The sequence below is a fragment of the Anomalospiza imberbis genome, chromosome 2, assembly GCF_031753505.1.
Source record: "Anomalospiza imberbis isolate Cuckoo-Finch-1a 21T00152 chromosome 2, ASM3175350v1, whole genome shotgun sequence".
In the NCBI taxonomy this organism is placed as follows: Eukaryota; Metazoa; Chordata; class Aves; order Passeriformes; family Viduidae; genus Anomalospiza; species Anomalospiza imberbis.
This window is the reverse complement of record NC_089682.1, coordinates 21658166-21674436: the sequence shown is the minus strand read 5'-3', so window position 1 is coordinate 21674436 and position 16271 is coordinate 21658166. Positions and strand designations below refer to the sequence as shown.

Sequence of the window (16271 nt, the reverse complement as noted above, 5' to 3'; positions counted from 1 at the left end):
TCAGCACTATACCTCCTGTTCTGGAGATGGTGTGTCAGATCAGGGTAATTAAAGTAGTCTTGTTTATCTGCAAAATAAAATGTGAAGGACAATATAACATTTCTGTAATGCTACTGCCTGATCTAACAAGGAAAACTTTTGTTTTTAACAACAGGTTATTGATGGGATATACATGATTCTCAACTTACAAACAAGGAAGGCTTAAGGAGAATGTGCTGCTCTGATACTTGGAAACTGACTTTCAATCTGTCATTTAATGAGCACTGCTCTAGTAACATGGTGCCTGTTTATAGGATATGTCAGTTTAAATGCGGAGTTCAGCTTCAGATGGTAGTGTATTCCTCTACAGTATTGTTTAACAGTATCATATCCTAATTTGGGACAGAGTCCCTGTACAGCCCAGAGCAAGTCATTTAACTCATTTCTCAGTTCCTCTGTTGCACTCAGAAAAGGAAAACAGTATTTCTCAAACTGCTGGGAATACTGAAAGAACAGAAAATGCTGAAAGTGGTAAGTTGGTAAAGGTGAACTTTCTGGTACCTTCTCTATAGAAGACACAATTTAAAAGCTGGAAAAATAGGATGTAGAAGATCCCCCTATATGAGGCAGTAGGTGATACCCTTAACTTGTGGTTTGCAGATGGGTTCTGTGTATAGTTTAGTGAATGTGTGATTGTGATCTGGAGGAGAGAGAATAGATGGCTAAGAAAGATACACACTTGGGATTCTGAACAGTTGTAAGTCCCATTTTTATAATTATATTTATTCTCTTTTTTAGCAGTCAGAAAACTACATGGAATTATAAATAATGTTTTTCCCTCAGGGACTGGATGTTACAGGTTCTCATCTCTTAAAAATCCTGACTTGCCTCCAATTCTGGTCAGAAAAATCAAAAGTAAAAAAAAAAAAAAGGAAATAGGAGCTTTGGAGAGAGGTATCAGCTCACTTAAATACAACTGAAAGTTTGCAGAGAACTAAGAGAATCTGTTCTGTATACTCCACAGGTCAGTGAAAATCATCACTTGCCAGCAATTGTTTATTTCACACTGTAGTAATGGAAAATCAGGGTATTCAGATATGTGGACAGTGTAAAAACTTTCACTTAAGATATCACTTGATATAGGAAAAAATGGAAAAAGAAGAAGAGCACAAGCATAGCTACAAAAATCATATGTTCTATTAAAGTATGTTTATTAAAAATTGTTTCAATTTATGTTTTTGACATACATTACTACAATAGTTTTTACTTGCATTAGAACATAATAGTTCTGTGCTTAAGACAGTTCTTTTCATCTTCTCTGTCATTTCCCTTTCCTATGGCATTGCCTGTGCAGCATCCAAAATACGCAGTAAGAAGCAAGAGGCAGCCACCCTGCCCATATACACTACCAGCTGTGTGCCTGACATGTGGGCAGGATGAAAGTTTTAGGCAACCAAAAGGCTTCACTGGGAACCACCAGGAAGCAAACAGTGTCTGGGAGTTATCTCCAATCTGAAGACAGAGATTTGGAAATTGACCCTGCGATTAGGTCAGCTGGTTAAGCTGGTTAGAGAGCAGTACTAATAACACTAGAGTTCAGGGTTGGATCCCCGTGGGGGCCATCCACACAAGAGTTGGACTTGATAATCCTTCTGGATCCCTTCCAACTAAGAATATTTTGTGATTCTGTGAAGTTGCTTCCTCTGGGTCTGTCAGAGACTGCAGGTGACCAGGAGGAATGAGATCCCCTCTGTGGGCAGCTGGACTGTCACGTGTTCTGCGACAGGATTCTTCTGTGTCGGGATGTCAGGAGGAAATTAGTTTGGAACCCATAGGATGGGTTTCACCTCTTGCCTCTGAATAATTATACCAAGCAGACTGCTCATGAATCATCATACATGAGATGACAGATCTTAGTCTGACACTCTAAGGCAGCAACAGTCTCACACTTTTTTTTGCTGGAGGACCAGAAGACCTGAGCCAGGCTCTAGGAACTCCCAATTTACAGATTGCTAAAACTACAAATAATTCAGAGAGTCCTGGAAACACCCTGGCATATAATATGGCTTTTCCATGCTCTTCTTGGTAGCTTTTTTTTACATCAAAACTAGTAAGATTCTGCCTAAAACTTCACATGTACAGAAATAAAGGAAGTTTTAAATTTTTCCTAAGACCACCTCCCCAGTAATTTTAACCTGTGAGTTTGGTACTGAGAATGAGATTGTGCCAACACAAGGCACAGGAACTGAAGGTGTGCATTATTATACATATAGAAGATGCTGAATACCAGACTCCCACTGGAGTTTGTGCTATACTGGTTAGTGAGATAAAGATTGGCTTGATTATCTGTGCATCTCTAATGGCATTGTCAAGGTTATGAAACATTTCTGAACTTGGGAGATATGAATTATAGGTTTTGCAATGTTTATGCAGCATCTCCTGAATGCCTTTTAATATAAATCATGGTAGGTTCCCTATGTACATTAATGTTAGTCTTATCTATTAGAAAATGGTGTTGCAGGTACTTTCCTTGGACAAGAAAGCTATATCTGAAGACAACAAATTCAGCATGTGGGGGTCAGTTCAGTTATAAAAACCCTCTAACACTTTTTATTCTAACTTTATCCAATAATAAAGTCTTTTTATGCAGATAATATTTTATTGTACTTGATTTATGTGAAAAAATACTGTGAAATAATGTAAATTATAAGGCAGAGCTCTTAATTGTGACACTTATTTTAAGAGAATTTGATATGAAGTTATTTTGGGTGGCAATATTTATTACAAAGGATTAGATACAAAGCATCTCAAAAGCCTTATGGACTCAAGCTGGGCTGTAAGAGAATAACTTTGGTTTAATCTGGTCTTTCTTGCTCACAAATGAAAAAAAAAAGTAATGAAAAAAAATCCTCAATCTTTAAGAATAGTTTGCCTGTGCGGTTAGTGATAAAAAGAATACTTGAAGTTTGTACTATGTGTGAGAATATTTTTCATTTTTTTCCTTATTGTTATCTTTTATGTTATAGCTCCTCCTGCCAAGCAGACTAAGTACTCAGATGTAGGAAAATGTGCTGATTTATTTGTAAGTGTCAGCCTTGCATTGTCATATGCAATGCATTGGGAAGTAACTGATTAATGCCACTCTCCTGGTGACTGTTTAAACTTCAGGGAGATTGTTAGAATTGGAGTTTTAGATCCTAACACTTCCCTGTCTGATACCCATGAGAAACAGAGTCATTCACTGATGTGTCATCACAGGCCAAGCTTTCAAAAAGCATATTATTCTGCAAAATGAGCTGCCTCATGCCCTGTCCTTTTCCTCTATGATATTTGCCAAAAGTAAATGGAAATCCTCTCTGGTACTAAGCTTTATGCTACCAAATCACAACCCTCTTTGATTACCTTTCAAGAAAATTCAGCCACAAAAGACCAACCCCAGCAACTAAGCACTCTGCCCTTTCTGGATTAATGGCAATAATGAATGCTCGAGCTCCAGCAGCTGCAGCAATGTGTACTAAAGGAATGCTGCAGACACTCAGTTTTTAAGCATTCAGTACTGGGCTATGCAGAGAATCTCCATCTTCACATATTAAACCTATGGTTGTTTCAGCTGTCTCCTGTGTTTTTCCTTTTGCTCTCCAGATCCATTCTGGGGAATGTAGAAATCATGATGTAGGAAAGTGTACAGGCTATCAATGAAAAAAATAACTCTTCATCATCTGACTGTGCCACTGCATGGTCAAAAATTTTAAATCTAGCCAACTAAGAAGAGGGTAAAATTCCCTAGCGGTAAGGACGCTCACTTGGGCTGTGATGACAGCTTTACTATGAAACTTCAAGACTGATTGTTTTTAATCACATGAGGTACACATATTGTGTCTGGAGCAGAGAGGGATATACCTTTTGGCTATGAAGTCACTTTCTGTCTCCATTACTCACTACCTGACCTGGTGAAGGTAGCAGTCTTTGCTTCAGAGCAGCAAAGCTCATACCAAAAAGGCAGAAAGTACAGTGTACTTCTCCTTGCCCACCCTCTTTTCACACCCAACCAGATGCTTAGGAATGCTTTGTTTTAGCTGCATGTCCCATCTAAAAAAATGTCAAGGAGGGAAGGCTTGAAAGTATTATCTGTCTTCTTTGATCCCAGGCTTAGAAATGCTGTGCTTGTGCAGAAAGGACCTTATACTCACACTGCCAGTAGTGCTCTGAAAGTAGGATCAAAGTACTTAGATGACATAGGGAGGAATGTATTCTCTGCCTGCAGAAGAATTTAGAAACCACTGTAGGTAGAAATATAATTCTATGTCTGAGATTTATTTAAGTTAAATGATGAAGATAACTATACCTGAGTTTGTCTCCATTTCTATCCAGGACAGACAAAACCAAGATGGGTCAATCCTAGCTTGTGTGGCTGTATGAAGTTTTTATTAGTTGTGTCTAATAATGCCCTAATGCCCTGCTTTTTTTTTTTTTTTTTTTCTTTTTTCCTCAGACAAAATGAAAAAAAAAAATTAAATGGGATACAGTTCAAACAGCTTAAACATTTAAACATTAAACAGTTTAAACATTTAATAAAATCCCACAACACCTGTTTTAAGGGTGTAGAATCCTACTTCTTTCTCCTGGAATCTTTGAAGTATTTTTTAAATAGGGAAGCATGTGTGAAATTTAAAATGGATCATCATAGATAGAATTTTGCAAACACCTATTTTTCACTGAAAGCACTTTTTTAAAGGATAAATGTCCTTGTTTACTTGTTTTTTTCCTTTGGGTTTATTTGCATGGAACTTCTTTTTGTCTCTACCATGCTCTGCAAGTAAGAGAAGAAATATCTTATTGGATGTATTTAAAAGAAGTGTCATCATTATAGAGGTCAGGCAATTTGTTTTGAAGATCATATAATTCATTTTTGTGCTGCTCTGATTATTTTACTGTGGTGAGATATTTCAATTAGAATAGAGTTTTGCTAACAGAAACTTAAGATCTTTTCCAATTTACATTTTCTTTTAACATCAATTATGATTGTTTTGAAAGGACTTGAATTGAAGAATACTACTGAACTTCTGGAAATAATGTTATGAAACTTAAAATACAGTTTTCTACCTCTACTATGTTGGATGTTTAAGTGTTAAAACATTTACATTGTTATATGCATATGACACATTTTCTATCTTGTATCTGCAGAAATACTTTGCAGCCAAGCAAACATATAAACTGCACTGAATTATGCATGAAAAAATATTTTAGAGCTCCATCTGCTAGGCATTTATTACAGTTTGTTTCTTAAGTTAAAAATGTTTACACTGCATTATACTAGGTATAAAACTAGTCGCAGCACCTTAATGGATTTTATTTACTAGTATTCTGTATTATGTCTTTTAAGAACACTAGGAGAAAAATCCTACTTCAGAAGGAGATTTAAACAAGGTTTGCAGTTTCCACTGCATTCAGGAATTTTGCTGATTAAGGTCGTTGAAGAGAAGATAAAGTAATATATAATATTTTGCTACTACTATCAATATCTTTAATTTACTCTAAACCAAAAACATTTTGCATGTTTTAATTGCCAGGTGCTTCCAACCTTTCCCATTCCATAATTTTACGCTTCCAGCCTTGCTTTTTTTTGAAAATGCAATGCAAATTAATATTTTTTTCTGAGCTCTACAGCCAATTACTTCTGTTACTAGGATACTGTTTACCATAAAGATCATGATGTAGAATGTACTGGATAAAAAGGAATAAAAAACTAACAGAACAATGAAAATCTTTCTGAGAGAATAAATCCAAAGGAATTGATGATCAACTACTATCCAGCTCTAATATGTACCTTTTTACATGGGTCATAAGAAGCAACACTAAATCTGTTAGATTCCATTGTTAAAACAGAGGACAAAAATATTTAAATGAGAGGTGAAAGAAGCATTTTACACATGGAGATAGAAATGAGCTAAGCCCAGCATTAGCAACTGTTACATTGGCTTATGACTCCACAGATAAAATGCTGTTGAAAAGATACCAAATAAACTAACATCCAGGAAAAATGGATATAATGTATATATCCAAAAAAAGTATAAAATATATGAATTTTTTCAAGTAACTACAGAAAGATATATTAAAAAAAAAGTACACCAGCTCTTCCTATACTTGGATGTATAGTGTATATTGATGTATACTTGGAAGTGTGTTTGAGAAGTTGTGGCAGTCTGGTAACATTTCCACTGATTGGAAAAGGAGGAACATAACCCCTCATTTTTAAAAAGGGTAGGAAGGAAGACACAGGGAACTACAGGTCACCCAGTCTCAGCTTTGTGCCTAGCAAGTTCATGGAGCAGATCCTCCTGGAAACTATGCTAAGGCACATGGAAGATAGAGAGGTGATTGGTGACAGTGGTATCTTCACTAAGGGCAAATCTTGTCTGACAAGTTTGGTGGTCAACTGGGACAGGGTTTCATCATTGGTGGTTGAGGGAATAGTGACTGATCTCATTTACCTGGACTTGTGCAAAACATTTGATGCTGTCCCCCACAACATCCTGGTCTCCATACTGGAAAGATGTGGATTTGATAGATGGATCACTTGGCAGGCAAGGGATTGGCCGGATGGTTGCACTCAAATGGTTATGGTCAATAACTCAATGTCCAGGTGGAGACCAATGATGAGTGGTGTTCCTCAGGGCCTGGTGTTCCAACCAGTTCTGTTTAATACCTTTGTTGTCATCATGCGTTTGAGTCCAGGCGTGGGATTGAGTGCACTATCAGAAGTTCTGCCAAAAAAGAGCAAGCTGTCAGGTGGGGTCAACATGCTGGATGGAAGAGGTGACATCCAGAGGGACCTGGACAGGCTTGAGAGGAGAAAACTTATGAAGTTCAACAAGGACAAGTGCAAGGTCCTGCCTGTGGTTTGGGGCAATCTCAAGCACAAATACAGGTGGAAAAGGGATTGAAAGCAGCTCTGAGGAGAGAGACTTGGTGGTGTTGGCTGAAAGGAAGCTCAACATGACTGATCAATGTGTGCTTGCAGCCCAGAAAGCCAACTGTGTCCTGGGCTCCATCCAAAGCAGTGTGGGAAGCAGAACAAGGTACTCCACTGCTCTTCTCTAGTGACACCCCACCTGTAGTACTGAGTCCAGCTCTGGGACCCTCAGCATAAGTAGGATATGGACATGTTGGGGTGGGTCCAGAGAAGGGTCACAAAGATGATAAGAGGGCTGAAGCATCTCTCCTGTGAAGACAGAGAGTGAGATTTGATGCTGTTGATCCTGGAGAATGCTCTATGCAGACCTTCAAACAGCCTTCCAGTCCTTAGTGGGGGTTAAAAGAAAGCTGGAGAGGGACCTTTAACCAGGGCATGTGATGGGAAAAGGGGTAATGGCTTTCAACTAAAAGAGAGCAAGTTTAAATTAGATACTAAAATTATTTTCTGTGAAGATGCTGAGACACTGGAATGGGTTGCTCAGAGAAGTTGTTGATACCTCAGTCTTGAGAGTGTTCAAGGCCAAGGATGGGCCTTTGAGCAACCTTGTCAAGTGGAAGGTGTCCCTGCCTATGGCAGGAGGTTTGGAACTAGATGTCTTTAAGGTTCCCTCCAAGACAAAACCTTCTGTGGTCCTGTAAAAAGATCTGTTTTACTTGGACAGCTATGAAGCCCTGTAATTGGTGAAGGAATTCCCTCTAAATGCCTACTTTTTGTACATAAATTTAATGCAAAAATGACTTTGAAGGTTGCCAGAGGTATGTCATATTTGTGTTAATTGTAAACAATAAAGTTAAACACAGAGGTTTCCCCCTGCAGATGTGCTGAAAGAGAAATTCTCAAAGCTAATTGTAGAGGAAGAAGCAATCCAGAAGTAGTGATTTTGAAGCTGTTATCTGGGACAAGGAATGTCCTCCAGCATTGCCAGCAGCTTTTATGGTAAGTCTATTCTTATTCCCTGAATAAAATGAAATAAATACTTAAGTGTGATTTCACCAGACTATTTTGGTCAATGTTACAATAATATGTTACCAAATACCTAGACAAAGTAAATGTTGGGGCAGATGAGACATATTAATTTAAGAAACATGATGACTGCCTCTAGCGATGAAGAAATAATTCTTTACTTAACCTACATTTAAAACCTGTTATATTTGTACAAGCATCCCGCAGCTTCGCGTGTTACTTTTCTCAGCCCCGGTCAGCTCTCGAGTGCCCGGCTTGGGCGTCTCAGCTTTTCATCTGGGCCGGGGCTCGCCACAGTTCCCGGGTGCTTTTGCTGCCGCGCTCCGGGGTGGGCTGCTGGCCGTGCTTCGCTGTCAGTGCAAGGGAATAAACAAAGAGGCAGGGAATTCGTCCAAATTCGTCCACGTGGCGGCTGGATGCTTTATTGGCTGCGAGAGCTGCAGCCCACTACCAGCTTCGCATGGATGCAAATGGCCCCAAGCATGCCACGGAGTGGGATGAAAGAGGGGAGGGACAAGGCAGACGGGGAGTCCTCCCGCCCAATGGGTACAGACATCGTGGTGATGACGTGTACTACAGCGACCAATGGGAACACGGCAGGGGTGGAGACGGGGCTTTGGGGTGAGTGGTACCACGAGAATGGGGAGATGGGCATGGAAACCACAGGAGTAGGGGAAAACCCGGGGGATGCATGAGGGTACAGAGAACTGGCAAACTAACAAAGAAAAAACCCATAATTTGAACCCAAACCCAGGATGCAACAGCATCCAAATTTTATTTATGCTTTTTTTTTTTTTTTTTTTTTTTTGTAGGGTTGGGGTTTGTTGGTTTGTTTGGTTTTTTCTGTTTTTTTGTTTTTGTTTTTTTTTTTTTTTTAATGTAAGACATTAATAGAAACTAATTCAGGTTTGTTGGAATAGATGCTATGATCCCAGACTGAAAATGTAATATGTGTTATACATGTTTCTAATTCTGTTTAAACCACATTTGTGCTTAGGGACATGTAAGTTTGTTTTGGTATGAATCACTAAGACAATAATTGTGCATTCTCATCTTTCTGCCTCGCTGTAACTCTGATCTTTGCCTACTTCCATTATAATGTGACATCATGATCCTCAGTACTGTCAAATAACATGTCAAATAGAATGCCAAATTGCTGCTACTACTAAATAAAACTCTAAAGCCTATTAAAATATAGCTTCCAAAGGAATACCATCACTTAGAATCATAAATTAATCCTTGTTCAGTTTTGTGCTTACATGGTTAAACTGTGAAACAACACCTGGTTAAGCTCATTAAAAAAGTCTTATTCTATCTACATTAGCTGCACCAAAATATTAAGTACAGCCATATTCAAAACTGAAGTAATTTGACATTAGCAACATATCAGACTCAGACTTGCAGACTTCTCTTGCCTTTCTTCATGAATTGTATAAGCATACATTTCCTTGCACTTTTCAGTGTGTTGTTGGCATTGACTTCCTCAGACAATGCAACAAGATACAATATATCCAAGAAACAATATAACCAAAGGGTAATGATTTCCTCTGGACAGATAACTGTCTGAATGGGACATGGTCCTGATTGCTTGTTTCTGTTTTTAGCAATTCATAATTCATAGAAGAACACAATAGAGAAGTTAGCAATGAACCCTCCAAAAAAGCTAAGGAAAGAGAGCTATTTCTAAAGATTTTAGTGTGTCAATCTTTTTGGAACAAAAAATAGTGAAAAAAAGAAAAGTTCAGAGTTGAAGCAGAAGACTCTCCAATCTTATGCATTATTAATTGCCTTAACAAAAATGACATGTACTTGTCAACATTAATTAGAAAATTCAAAGCATATTAATCTATTTAAGGAATCATATTGGGAAGCCTACCCAATGTAACTGATTATTTAGAAGAGTTAATATGCAATTTTTCCTGGACGGTCTACAACTTTTACTAATCACCTTAGTTGAAAATCAAGCCCAGTGGTCACAGAAGAGCATGGTTTCTTTATCCATGTTCCAATATTAATTTACATTTTGTTTTGCATAATTGAAATGAATTAGAATAAATGTGCATCAAATACTTAAGAAGTCAGCATTTTGGCAGAAAGTTAAATTTCAGTTTCACAGAAATTTTTTCTGTATTTTTTTCTATTTCTGTCCATAAAATTTATGTACTCTTTATTCCATTGCAATTTTCCTCATTTTCATCATCAAAGAGAAGCAGCATTTTCTAAAGAAGAGATGAACACTGTTGCTAACTTTAAGAAGTGATTAACACAAGATATTCAGGGTGAAAATTCAATGAAGTGGGGGAATGAGGTTTAGGAAAAAGGTTTCATCACTATTTCAGAAGACACACCAATGCAAATAAGTGAATCTGCAGCTAAGTTTCCTTAACTGGTGGATACCTCTAATTAAACTCCCTTAAATAATTTAATTTCTTGTAAATCTCCTCTACTCGCCTTGCCTTGCCCTTTTATTCAACAATTAGTTAATCAGGGGGAGTCCTGCTAAACTTACAGCTGTGTAGTGATACTGATGAACTTTTAAGTCTTTCACTACCCTGGCATTGGCAGGAGGGAAAGCTGAGGTGGAGGCAGCAAAGGACACGTGCAGAGGAAGGGATGGTATAGGCATGGCTAGAGAGGTAGCCCACAAGCTGCATGAGGAGAAGACCTACCAGCTGAAATGTTGATGGTGAGGCAAAGAAAGGGCTGAAGGTAGGATCAAAACATCAGAACAAAATAACGAATGTACCAGAGAAACAAAGCGGTTGTGTCAACAAAGGTACTCCTTTCACCAAAGTAGAGAAGAGAGTAATATCTCAGCCCTAAAAAGTAAACTGAAAATTTTGATTGGTTCTTCGAAGGTCAGTTTTTGTAAATAGACTTGGACTACATGGTTTCCCTGCCTACCTAGGCTTCTTATCCCTTAAGGGTAAATGATGAAAGTATAAATTTTTCATGATTAATGCATTCAGTGGTAGTCATTAAACACTAAACATTTTGGAGGAAAGATTCTAGAACTTTTCATGCAAAAAGAATTATCTAATTTATTTAAACTAATTTATTGTTAGGAGGCTTTTGAAAGCAGGTACTGAAGCCCTGTGTGTTGCTACATGTTTAACTACATTGTCTGTCCTCAGCATTTTCTCAGTGTCCTTGTATGAATAAGATTGAGTAACACTGACAGTTAAAAAGCCTTGATTTAACTTGCATAGATATATCTGGAGATCCATGCCAGACCTGAGTTCATTTAAGATGTTGCTTGACAACCTGATCCTTTGAACTCAATCTGTACTTGATCTTGCACCTCTGTGTTGCCATGGCTCCCAGATTAAATAACTAGCTATTTTGCCCTAAAGGCACACCAACAACGTACATATTTGCAAAGGGGTCTTCTTGGATGTGCTTTCAGGTCTGGAATGCTGATGCACAAAATCTCTTCATGCACAAGCATGCACATCATTAAGTCTGCTTTATAAACCTTCAGAATACCCTTTGGAAAAAAAAATAGAAAAGGATGTTACTGGAATTTCTAAAACTGCATTAAAATAATTGTTATGGTCTCCAAACTGTTAACCTTTATGATAATATTTTCCACAGTAGTTGTTAAATTGCTTCCTGATATATGCCAGAACAGGTGACATTGGCATTTTCTTCTTCATTTCGCCACATCTTCAACGGGTAAAAGTGATTCTAATAAGTCTTCACCAATAATTATGATCCCCTAAGAAAATATTGCCCCTATCTTTCTGTTAAATTTAAGAATTGGTGAAGGGCATACCATTGTCACACCATGTGAAGTGCACTTTGGAATATCATAAAAAAAAATACAACATCAAATAACAATACATGTCATGTGTTAGGAATCTAGGTGCATAAACGTATTCCTAATGTTAAGCAGCTTTTCTTCACAGAAAAGCATGGTCATTTAAAGAGTAGCAACAAAACATTTTTCTATGAAAGGCTGGAGCTGCAGGAGGTGATGGAAAGCTTTGTGATGTAGTATTTGAAAAGTCATGATTGCTAGCTACAGAATATACATTTAAAATTATTTTTCAAATGTTTACCACATTAGTTTAGATTTAAACTGTGCAATATACAGTCATGGTGGCACACAGTTCCCAGCAATCACAATATTTTCAAAGACCTATCTGTACTGAAGCAGAATCTTCATCGGAAATGGGGCATTTTGTTTTTTTTATTATGAAAATTTTAGTTGCATAATTAGGAAAACCATATGAAATAAATTTAAGTGGATTTTATTTCAAATATTAACTATTTTGAAAAAAATATTTTTCTTGATCAATTTCCTTTTTCTTTCTTCCTTCCTTTTGTGTTCTTCCTCTTTTTATTTAGATTTTTTTTAATATTATGAAAATTTGGCCTTTTTTAACTTTTTTTTTGAGAAAAACATGAATGGGTTTTAATGAAAACTTTAAATTGTGACAAAAAACTCACTATCTTTCATTAATGGAAAATACAAGAACAATTTTACTTCTAAGTCACTGGTGTCATTCATCTGTTTTCTGTGGGTTAATGGTCTTGTGCATGCCCTGAAAGCATTATTGCAAGGTAAAAGGAAGAATGTATGTGTGATACCTACTATCAGGGATATGTGTCCATATGTATCCGTATATCAACTCATAACTAGAAGGGGATCATTTTTCAACTACCAAGAACTCCCAGCTATCTGTGACGTAACCTTATGTTTAGCCATAAAATATAACATTCTGCTGTAATTCAACATTGATTAAAAATATATTTTTCAGCCAGTTTAGATTTTTCTTTTCTGAGGAACACAAAAGTTTTGTCTAAACTAAAGGGTGACCTTTTTTTTGTGATATTTATTAATGCTTTGTGAGTATTCTCTGCCCTCTGCAGCTGCAACGTCTGTTTTTTTGGTTTTTTGTTTTTTTTTTTTTTTTTTAAGGCTTTGGAGCATGGATTATTTCAGTGTTCAACACACATTATTGTTCCAGTCAATGTTTCAGTAGGGTGCTCTGTTACTGCCAGAGCACAGATAGCTCCCATTCAGCTCAGTGTTAGATAACACAGATTATTGAACCAGATTACAGAAACAGAGAAAAACCATATGGCTGAGAAAGTAGTCTCTATCATATGTAGTACTTTTACCACATTCATATCTTTGAATTTATAGGGTGTGAAAAGGCCTCTAAATGGTTCAAGATAGGGAGCAACCATATTCTTCATGATGGAGGAGTTCATCAGATATAGTACTGATTTCTAGAGATGAGAAGGAAGGGACTCTGGTAGAGGTGTTTCCCTGTGTTTCTGGTGTTTTTATCCATGCCTTGAAAAGCAAGATAGTACTGAAATAATACCAAAATAATACTGAAAAACACTGAAACAATGAAGATTAACTTCCAAATTAAACTCCAACTATTCTACGTTACTATGATACGTGTGGTCTTTTAAAGATAATTTGAAATTCCATTGTTGATCAGTCTGTGTGAGTTCCTTGCATCCACATTTTTTGGCTGTTGATACTATTTAAAACAGTTTATTAAGTGTAATCTACTGCCCACATCAATACTAATATACTCAGCATTAATCTTCTGTGTTGTGTTGCAAGAGCTCTGATTCTCCTGCTTCCTCACTAGAAGCTTGTTTGCCATCAATCAAGTCATCATGACATGCCGCTTTTTTTTCTTTTAGTTCAAACATGATGCACAGGATCCCCTTAAAAATGCAGCAGTAGGAACTCTGGAACTGTCAACCCCAGTGCTAGGGTTTCCCCAAAAGAAGAGATCCTTTTTCAACACAGCCATAAAGCCTTAACAAAACAGATAAATAAGATAAAGTTATAGAGTAGGGCTTGGGGTTTTTGTTGGGTTTTTTTTGGTTGATTTGTTTGTCTTGATTTTTTTTTTAAAATAGAATAATCCACCAGCCCTCTTCTACCTGAGACAACCTGAATTGCCAGCTCTGTCACTTTGGTAATCATTAACTGGAGGCAAGGCTGCTTTTTCAGCCCAAAAGTCAATCTTCAGTCTTGTGATTTCTAGTCCTTCAAACCATCACACCCTTCCCCTGTGCTGCTTCATTTCTTTACTCCCCAGGAGTAGGCCACTTTTGGACACATTCCCCAGCAGAGCAGTATTTAGGGGCAAGGGCTGGGGGCTTTGCTCTCTTTCTGCCACCATTATACTGAAGCTGGCACCTCCAAGAATCTCTTGGTTCTTCCCCTTCCCAAAGTTTCAGTGTTCTCTGTTTCACCCATTCCTCACATGTTTCAAGAAATACTCCATGTGACAGAGCAGAGGGATAAGAAGGAAGAAGGAGAAGGAGAAGGTAGCTTTAAGGTGATGGGATTTTTCAGGTTTGCCCTACCAACTGTATATAAAAGGTTCAGCTGATACCTCTGACCCTCTCCCATGTCCATGCCTGTCTGCCACCTCCTCAGTGGAGGAGGAATACTTTGCAAGAAACCTTTCATTGACTATGTATCGCCTACAGATTGGAGAGAGACCAAAATATTTCTCACTGGCAGAGTTTTAAAGTAGAGGAGGTTGGCGTTTTCCCATCACAAGGAGCAAGCAGGTCAGCAGGAGATAGCCAAATGGCATTATTTCTTGTAGTCACACCCCGAGAGTTGGCAAGTTTTAAGTGCCATGTTATACTAAACTGACCTGGCATATATTCCAGGGGATGTTTGCGTTGCTTTATTAAACTTTGATAGTATGTTTGAAGGGATATCAATCAAGTTAATCAAAGTATGAAAGAAACCTGAAAATGAGGACATGGGGAATAGGAATTGGCTTAAATATAACCAGGAAGGAATAAAGAAAAACTACTTGCTAAAGAAGACATCCCAAAATGCTTTCTGAAAGGCAAGAGTTTAAAATGCCAGCTTTAGTTTCATCCCAAAACAAGAAAATTAATCCAGACAGTAAGGGAGGCAACCCAAGTACTGGTGGGTCACAAGCTCTATATAGCAGTTCAGGCTTGTGTTTAACTCTCCTTTCCTCAAAAAGACAGGGTGGAATGGAATCTGTGTGAACTTTAATTACTAATTGTTTCTTATTTCAGTGGGATGCACTCAGTCTATTACACTGGGATGACTGTGTTGTGACAGTCATAATTGCACTGGTGCTAACCCTAACGTAGAGGGAAACTGGATTTTCTGAGAAAAGATGCCAGATGGAGAAGAATCATTTCCCAGGTGTCTGAGAGGAGGCCATTAGCCATGGAATGGAAATTTTAAGTTTGATTTCAGTAGGAAGGATGCATTTGTATGACAAATTGAGGAAGCAGCAAGTAAAGACGATTAAACATATACAGAATATTAAGAAACTTTCAAATAGATGGAGGCATGGAGATTTATCTGTCAGTTGCATGGTTTGTCATTGGAAGTGCCCTAACTAGACAACTGAGTGTACAACAGCTACTGGGATGTGTGTATGCACAAGGAGGTAGTTTTCACATAAAATCAGATCAAAATGGGAAGAGCTTAAAAATCCAGATTCTTGAATGGTAGCCTAGAAATGGATGGCAGAATGCAGATGGGAGAGTGTGCTGAAACAGAATGCTTGGATGTTGCTAATGCTTCCAATACTTTTGTCCAATTTGAACACCTGTGTCATCTGCTGAACAGTAGGAGTTGCCTGTGATGTTACAACTCAGATTTCCAATGGATCCTATGGCCTCTAGAGCTGACCAGAATTCGCTGCAGAGACGTGATTTTCCTGCATTGCCATGTTTCCTTCTCACTACAAAATCAGTTGTTTTTTTACAAGAGATGCTTCTAAGGATCTCCAAATAAGAAAATGGATTTTTCTAATAGTGAAGATATGTTGGAATGAGTGAAAAAGAAAACTGGTGCCATGTGATGTTGGCTGACATAGTTTTAGCTGAGAAGGAAGTGGGCTGATATCAGAAGTTAGTGATGGCTATAATGAATGGTTGTATTCATACTATGGTGGCTGCGTGTCTGCCAATCACCATGTTACTAAATAAGGGACAAAAATCTGGGGTTAGTATTGCTCAAAATAGAACTTAACATGTTTCAATTTCCCTCCCAAAGACATTCTACCCTGTGTGCAAAATGTGGGTTTTCTTGGGGGTGTGTGCATTGGGGGGAATTGCTTCTTTTTAATTGCTGCTGGGGTTTTTTTCAGTCAAGGGAGCACTCATCTGCAATGAAGATGATTTTTGACTTGTGCTTGAATTGCAAATTACAAGACTCAGATTATGAGATGTCTGATCGTTTTTCCGTGCCATCCAAACCTCTGTCTTCTTGCTTGCTTCACACAACAAATTAATACTGAATCCTATAATAGATATACATAACTCAAATAACCCTGATGTGAGGAAATTCCTCTAATTATCTCAGATATAT

The 16271-nt window shown here is 37.7% G+C and overlaps 1 protein-coding gene across 1 annotated transcript in view; it reads left to right on the top strand.

Annotated features, from left to right (window-relative positions):
• STS (steroid sulfatase) overlaps positions 1 to 1201 on the top strand; it is a 110155-nt gene extending 108954 nt beyond the window's left edge. Inside the window, exon 12 of the mRNA XM_068180110.1 lies at positions 1 to 1201. This exon is cut by the window's left edge and continues 639 nt beyond it. The gene's annotated coding sequence lies outside the window, so the exon portion shown is untranslated.
• Positions 1202 to 16271: the final 15070 nt, after the last annotated feature.